The 6,072-nt window shown below is 47.0% G+C and overlaps 1 protein-coding gene across 8 annotated transcripts in view; it reads left to right on the top strand.

Annotated features, from left to right (window-relative positions):
- Ralgps1 (Ral GEF with PH domain and SH3 binding motif 1) overlaps nt 1-6,072 on the top strand; it is a 225,037-nt gene that overhangs the window by 146,953 nt on the left and 72,012 nt on the right. The gene's annotated exons all lie outside the window — the stretch shown is intronic.

The following is a 6,072-nucleotide window of genomic DNA, read 5'->3' as shown; positions in this document are numbered from 1 at the left end:
TGCCACCCTTCTGTTCAAGAAACACATTTTTTCCTTCCTTAGCTTCTCCTAAGCCTACCTGGCTCCTCCCTTTTTCTGGCAGTCCCTGCCTTTCTTAGAAGAGACTATGGACCTTGTAGGACATCACTAGCCAGAGAGTTGGACTGGACAAGAAATTATCTTCTACCAGCAGATGAAGGTGCCACACACTCTGTGGTCTGCCTGGGACCTAGACAGGTTTCCTGTGGCCAAGCACCTCTCCTGAAGCCGTACCTTTGGCAGGAAGAGGTCACTATATTCTTCAGGCCAAGACACACAGCACGCTGAGGTTCTGTCCTGTCTTTTCCCTTTCCCCGCTCTGTCATATCTCTCCTTCTCGCTTCTGGGTGTATTTGTGAAGATGCTGCTGTTAGCAAACACCTTGTCCTCTGACAGCTGATACCCCGAGCTGGGACAGAGACCACGGGGTCTGAAAAGTGCTGGATGCTGAGGGTGCAGCTCACCGGGAGATGTAGCAGCCAAGGCCAGCTACCTGATGAGGTAACTAAGCCCAGACCCATAGAATAGCACAGACCCAGTAGGCAGTTCAGGTAGATAAGGGAGTGTTGAGACTGGGAGGAGTGGGTAAAGACACTGTGGTAGTTTGCTTCCTCAATGATGGCCCTAACATCTCCCAAGTTACCAGGCAATTCTGACACTCCTCCCATTAGAATTTGTGTCTATGCTGAGTCCTCACAAGTCTGTGAGGGTGCTGGTTTGTAACACTGTATCATGAGGTAAAGGGACCAGAGAACAGGTGGTCAGTTACAGGCAGGTTGACATCTGTTCTATTCCTAGAGCCTTGAGCAAGTCAGAGCCTGAGTTCGGGGTCACAGCTCATGACAGATAGTATCGCCCCTCTATCATGTGTGGAAAGTTGTCCCCAGATGGTTCCAGCCCCTAAGTACCAAGTTCCCCCTGCCTGTATTTACTCTCTGCCATGCAGTCTTCCTGTTAGGGTCCTGGAAGTGAAAGAGAGAAAGAAACTATCCACCTCTGAATCCTGGCACACAGCTTAATGGAATAGTTGTTAGGATACTGAGTTTTGATGTCATTTGTTAGACCACAGTAGTAGCTGGAGAAGATACTTCTGCAGGAGCAGTTATATGGCTCTCTTGTGTTTTGTTTTGTTTGAGTCAGGAACCTATTACATAGCTAAGGCTGGACTCAAACTCAAAATCCACCTACCTAAGCCTCCTGAATGCTGGGATTGCAGGCACATACCACCATGCCCAGTCACAAGGCATTCCTTAAGTGGAGCTGAGTGAGAGAAGAGCATTTTGGTTGAGGAGAGATGAGGCCCTATTAGAGAGGTGGAATTAAATGCCAAGGATCCAGTAACAGGCTTTAAGAAACACATGGCTGGGATTGTCTTTGTAAAAGACCACCGTTGAGGGGCCTGCCACTGGGAGCCACGGGCTGGCCATCTGAAGCTGTGGCTATGGTTGTAGTCAGTTGGTGAGAAAGATAGTTGGAGGTCCTAGGACTTGGTTAATGGCAAAGGGAGTCTTCAGGACCACCACAGCCTTGGCTGACAGATGCAGCACATGCATGCGAGTTATTGTGGTATTTCTGTTTGAGTAATCCCAAGCTCCAACACTGCCAACAAGTGGGGAAGAGCCCCAGAGTAGCCTTGTCCTGCCCATATTTGCACAACCCTTGCCCTTTGGGGACCCGAGGCAGTCCTGGTGGGGAGCTCAGGCCTCAGAGTGAGTTTCTGCTTCCACCACATAGTTCCTCTGAACCTTCTTCCCTTTCCCTCATTTACATTACCATGTGGGTAATGTAAGCATCTACCTCAGAGAGCTATGAAAGAAATTGAGTGGCTGAGGAGATGGCTCAGCTCTTAAGAGCACTAGCTACTCTTCTAGAGGCTCTGAGTTCGATTCCTAGCACCTGTATGGTGGCTCACAATCATCTGTAACTCAGTTCCGGGGATCTAGCACCTTCTTCTGGTCTTCTTGGGTACTGGGCACCCAGACAAACATAGAGGCAAACCATACACATAAAATAAAAACATTTTGAAAATATTAAATAAGATGTGATGCATTAGTTCAACAAGTCTGGCTGTGTTCAACCCAGTGAATGCTGGGTATAGTAATCTGGTACCTTCTTTACTGGTCTGTCAGCTCCTGTGTGGACATGCATTCCCTCATGGTTTTTGATTTTGAGACAGGGTCTCATGTATTCTAAGGACTGAACTGAACTGTGTAGCCAAGGATGACTTTGAAGTTCTGATCTTCCTGTCACTACTTCATGATGCTGGGGTACAGGCATGTTGTGCATCGCTAATCCTGGATTTTGTGGAGCTGGGGGGTCAAACACAGCGCTTCTTGCATGGTAGGCAAGCGCTCTACCGAGTGTCCCTCCAGCCTTGTTTCTATTGTGCTGACTTGGGACACAGGGTTCCTCCACCTCGGCCTGAGTTGCAGGCAGGTACCATCACATTTGACTATAACTGTTTTTTTTCACCCCTCTGTCTTCTTTGAAGTTTTCCTCTTCTCTTTGGCTTCTCACAGTCTGTGATAGGTTAATAGTGATGCTCTTTGCATGATTTTCCCATGATGTTCCCTGAATCTCTTGTTCCAGTGGCTGCTTTTCTCTTTCACTAAATTTAGGACAGGGGGTTTTATTTCTTAAATGTTTTTGTACAATGCTTTCTCTCCCTCCCCCTTCAACTCCATTTACACACTGTTGTCACTGGAAGTTTGTCTGTGTATGTGTATCTCCTCCCATGCTTCGGTGCAGATCTCTCTAGTTCCCATTTTGCTGACCCTTTCTTCTGTTTATCAATCCGTTAATTTCAATGGAAACATTGTGTTAGGTACTGTACTTTTCATTTCATAATTTCCACTTGGACTTATTTAAAAGACAGACTCTTGATAGGTAGCCCAGGCTGGAAACTCTGTATAGCCCAGGCTGGCCTCAGACTCAGAGATCCTCCTGCCTCTGCCTCTCTGGTATTGATATTAAAGATGTGCACCACCATGAACAGCTAGATTTAAAACAAACAAAATCCCAAAAAGCTAGAGGATAATTTTTTTTGGAACGTGAGAGAAAACAAAAAACAGGACAGGAAAGCTGGAGACCACAGTGGTTGCTGGAGGAGATGGGTAAGTAAGGCTTGAGAAAAGTTATGCTTTCTGAGTGAGAGGTTGAGATGAGAAGTCAGCAAGCTGCTGAGCAGGAGGTGAATATGCCCTCAGGGTCAAGACCAGAGGAGTTTGGTTGCTCTGTTGAAAGGGAAATGATTTGTGTGGGGCCACATTTGCTGAATTGGAACTCAGATAGCTTCAGCACTGTGGGTCTGTGGTGATGACCTGGAGGGAGTGACGAGCTCTGTGGGAAGTGCTCTCCATCTTCTGGTTTGGACATCTTCTTGAGGGTGTGAAACTGCATTTTCTCCTTATCACAAGAGATCTCTGGCCTTGTCTGGACAAGGGACACTTCTGCGACTACATCAAAAGGTGTTATCAGCCATTGCCTAGGCCATTTGTAAGGTGCTTTCTGACCACCAGCTATGATATATGTCATGTCTGTATTCATATGTCTCCAGAAATGGGGAGGGGTACCTACTCTTTCCTTCTTTGTGTGACTGTCATTTCTCTTCTGAGAGGACTTGTTTTAACCTTCATTTCCTGAAACTCTTATTTTCATTCTATTTTGTGTGCATTGATATTTTGACTGCATGTATGTCAGTGTGAAAATACCAGATTCCATGAAACTGGAGTTACAGGCAGTTGTGAGCAGCCACATGGGTGCTGGGAATTGAACCCGGGTCCTCTGGAAGAGCAGCCAGTGCTCTTAACCTCTGAGCCATCTCTCCAGCCCTTGAATAGCCATTTTCAAATCCTTGTCTACCAAATCTAATATCTGAGTTTATTGACTTGGGACGGGAGGGGATGTGGGTTTTGTTTTTTTTTTCTTGATCACGCATCACGCATTTCTGCTTCTTAGTGTCTCTGAGACTCTTCACTATGAATGTGGCGCATTGAAGAGACTCTTCCAGTCAGATGTGTGTTTTGTCCTAGCCAGTAGTTAAGTCACCTGGCTAGTGTTTAGGGTTATTTTGGTTTTGTGGACTTAATGTAGGATGAAGCCTTTAGGGGTTTCAGAAAGCCTGTTTACAAAGCTGCTTTAGCTCGGTAGGACTTGAACTCCAAACTCTACCCTCCAGCAAATTGCTGGACTCTCTTTCTTCCAGCTCCTTCATTAACTTGTGGTTTTTTTCCACATGGGACATGCGTGTTTAGGGCAAGCTAAAAATTGGATGGAAATATGTACAGCAATTTTTGGCCTTCCTCTTCTGTAACTCTCTCCTTCCTGGTGTTCCCCTCCCCGCCATTTCCAGCCACAGGGTCCAGCCTCTTGCCTGTCTTCTCCAGACCTGTGTTTTATGTCTGTCTGTCAGTACCACACCCCAGGAAGTGTTCTAGTGTACCTCCCTCCGTCTAAAGCCATCTCATCCACCACCCTGCTTCTCTTGTTCCTGGGGCTTCTGACAGGTGTTTCAGATGTCTCTCAGAGTTGGTGCAGTCACATGGTGCATCTCAGTCAGGGCCTGCCCTCTTCACCCTTGGTCAAACTACTCTGTTGGGAAATCCCCATCTCACAGTACCACCTGAGAGTTAAGAAATGGCAGTCTTCTCATGCCTCGTCAGAGCATCAAGCTGTGTATTCCAGAGACATCGCTCACTCTCTCGTTTCATTACAGTTTAGACCTTGACTGGTCCCCAGCCTGTGGTACTATTGGAACTTGTCAGAGGTCCAGCCTAACGGGAGGAAGTTAGGTCGTTCTGGTGAAACAGCGAAGTAAGCACTGTTACAGCCACCATCGTGCAACCAGGGCTCTTCTACTCTGCAGCCTTGGTACTGTCCCAAAGCAACAATAACAAGCTATGGGGTGGATCTGTAAGCCCCAGGAAAGCCTTCCCTTCTGATAACTTGATGATCTCAGCTGTCATGTCATAGTAGCAGTAATCTCTAACACCGTATGAGGGAACTGCTTCAGGTCTGTATTTCTAATTAGCAGAGTGGGGCTTGGTTCAGTGAGGTCCTGGACACTGAAGCAGAGGAGCTGGAATTGAACCTGTATAATGCCAGGAGGAGCACACTGTCCTGGGGGAAAAATTGCATTTCTTCAACTCCAAAGCCCTTTTTCTTCTTTTTGATCTTTGAAATCAGGATGTGTCTCCTTGCTGAAGAAAGGCCATAGACCCATTAGCACTATTTTGTGGTTTTTGTTTTGTTGTTGTTTTTGAGACAAAGTTTCTCTGTATAGCACTGGCTGTCCTGGAACTTGCTCTGTAGACCAGGCTGGCCTCAGACTCACAGAGATCTGCCTGCCTCTGCCTCCTGAGTGCTGGGATTAAAGGCGTGCGCCACCACTCAGCTTTTACCTGTCCTTGTTTCCCCAAAGTATTTGTTTGGCTGCCATTTGTTCCTTTCTAAGACATGACATACTTCAAAGTTGAAGACTTGACTGCTGGAAGAAAGGGTAACAGTTTTACATGCTGAGGCTTCAGAGAGATTGGGGATGAAGAGGCAAAGCCCCGCCTCTCCAGGTCAGCTGATCTTAGAAGGACACAGGGAGTGTCCAAGCTTCAGGAAGCTGGTAGGATGCTGTAGCCTCCATCCACCCAGATGTAAGAAAACCAGCTGACACAAGCCGGCTGCTCCCTCCACCTCTTGTGACTTGCTGCCCTGCATCCAGCAGGAAGCTGCATGTTCTCTGACTCCGTTAAACAAAATCTGAAGACTTGGTCAGCAGGGAGTCCTCATGGCAGAGTACTGTCCAGTGTCGCCAAGGGTATTCAGGCACCGCAGAGAATACTTGAGAATTCGGGTCTTTTAAGCACTGATCAGACACATGTATTTAGGCATCAGAGTGGGCTGTGCACTTGCTGTGAAGTAGCTTCACATGATCCAGCTCATTCCTGACTTCTCCATTCACTTGTCAGGGACAGAGTCCAAGCAGCAAGTTTTATCGAGGGGGACGTCACCCAGAGATCAAGCATATTTGTCATTTAATGAACAAATGCTGATTAAGCCTCA

This window comes from Arvicola amphibius, chromosome 7 (genome assembly GCF_903992535.2).
Source record: "Arvicola amphibius chromosome 7, mArvAmp1.2, whole genome shotgun sequence".
Taxonomy (NCBI): Eukaryota; Metazoa; Chordata; class Mammalia; order Rodentia; family Cricetidae; genus Arvicola; species Arvicola amphibius.
The sequence above is the reverse complement of the archived record's forward strand: the minus strand, read 5'-3'. Positions and strand labels throughout refer to the sequence as shown.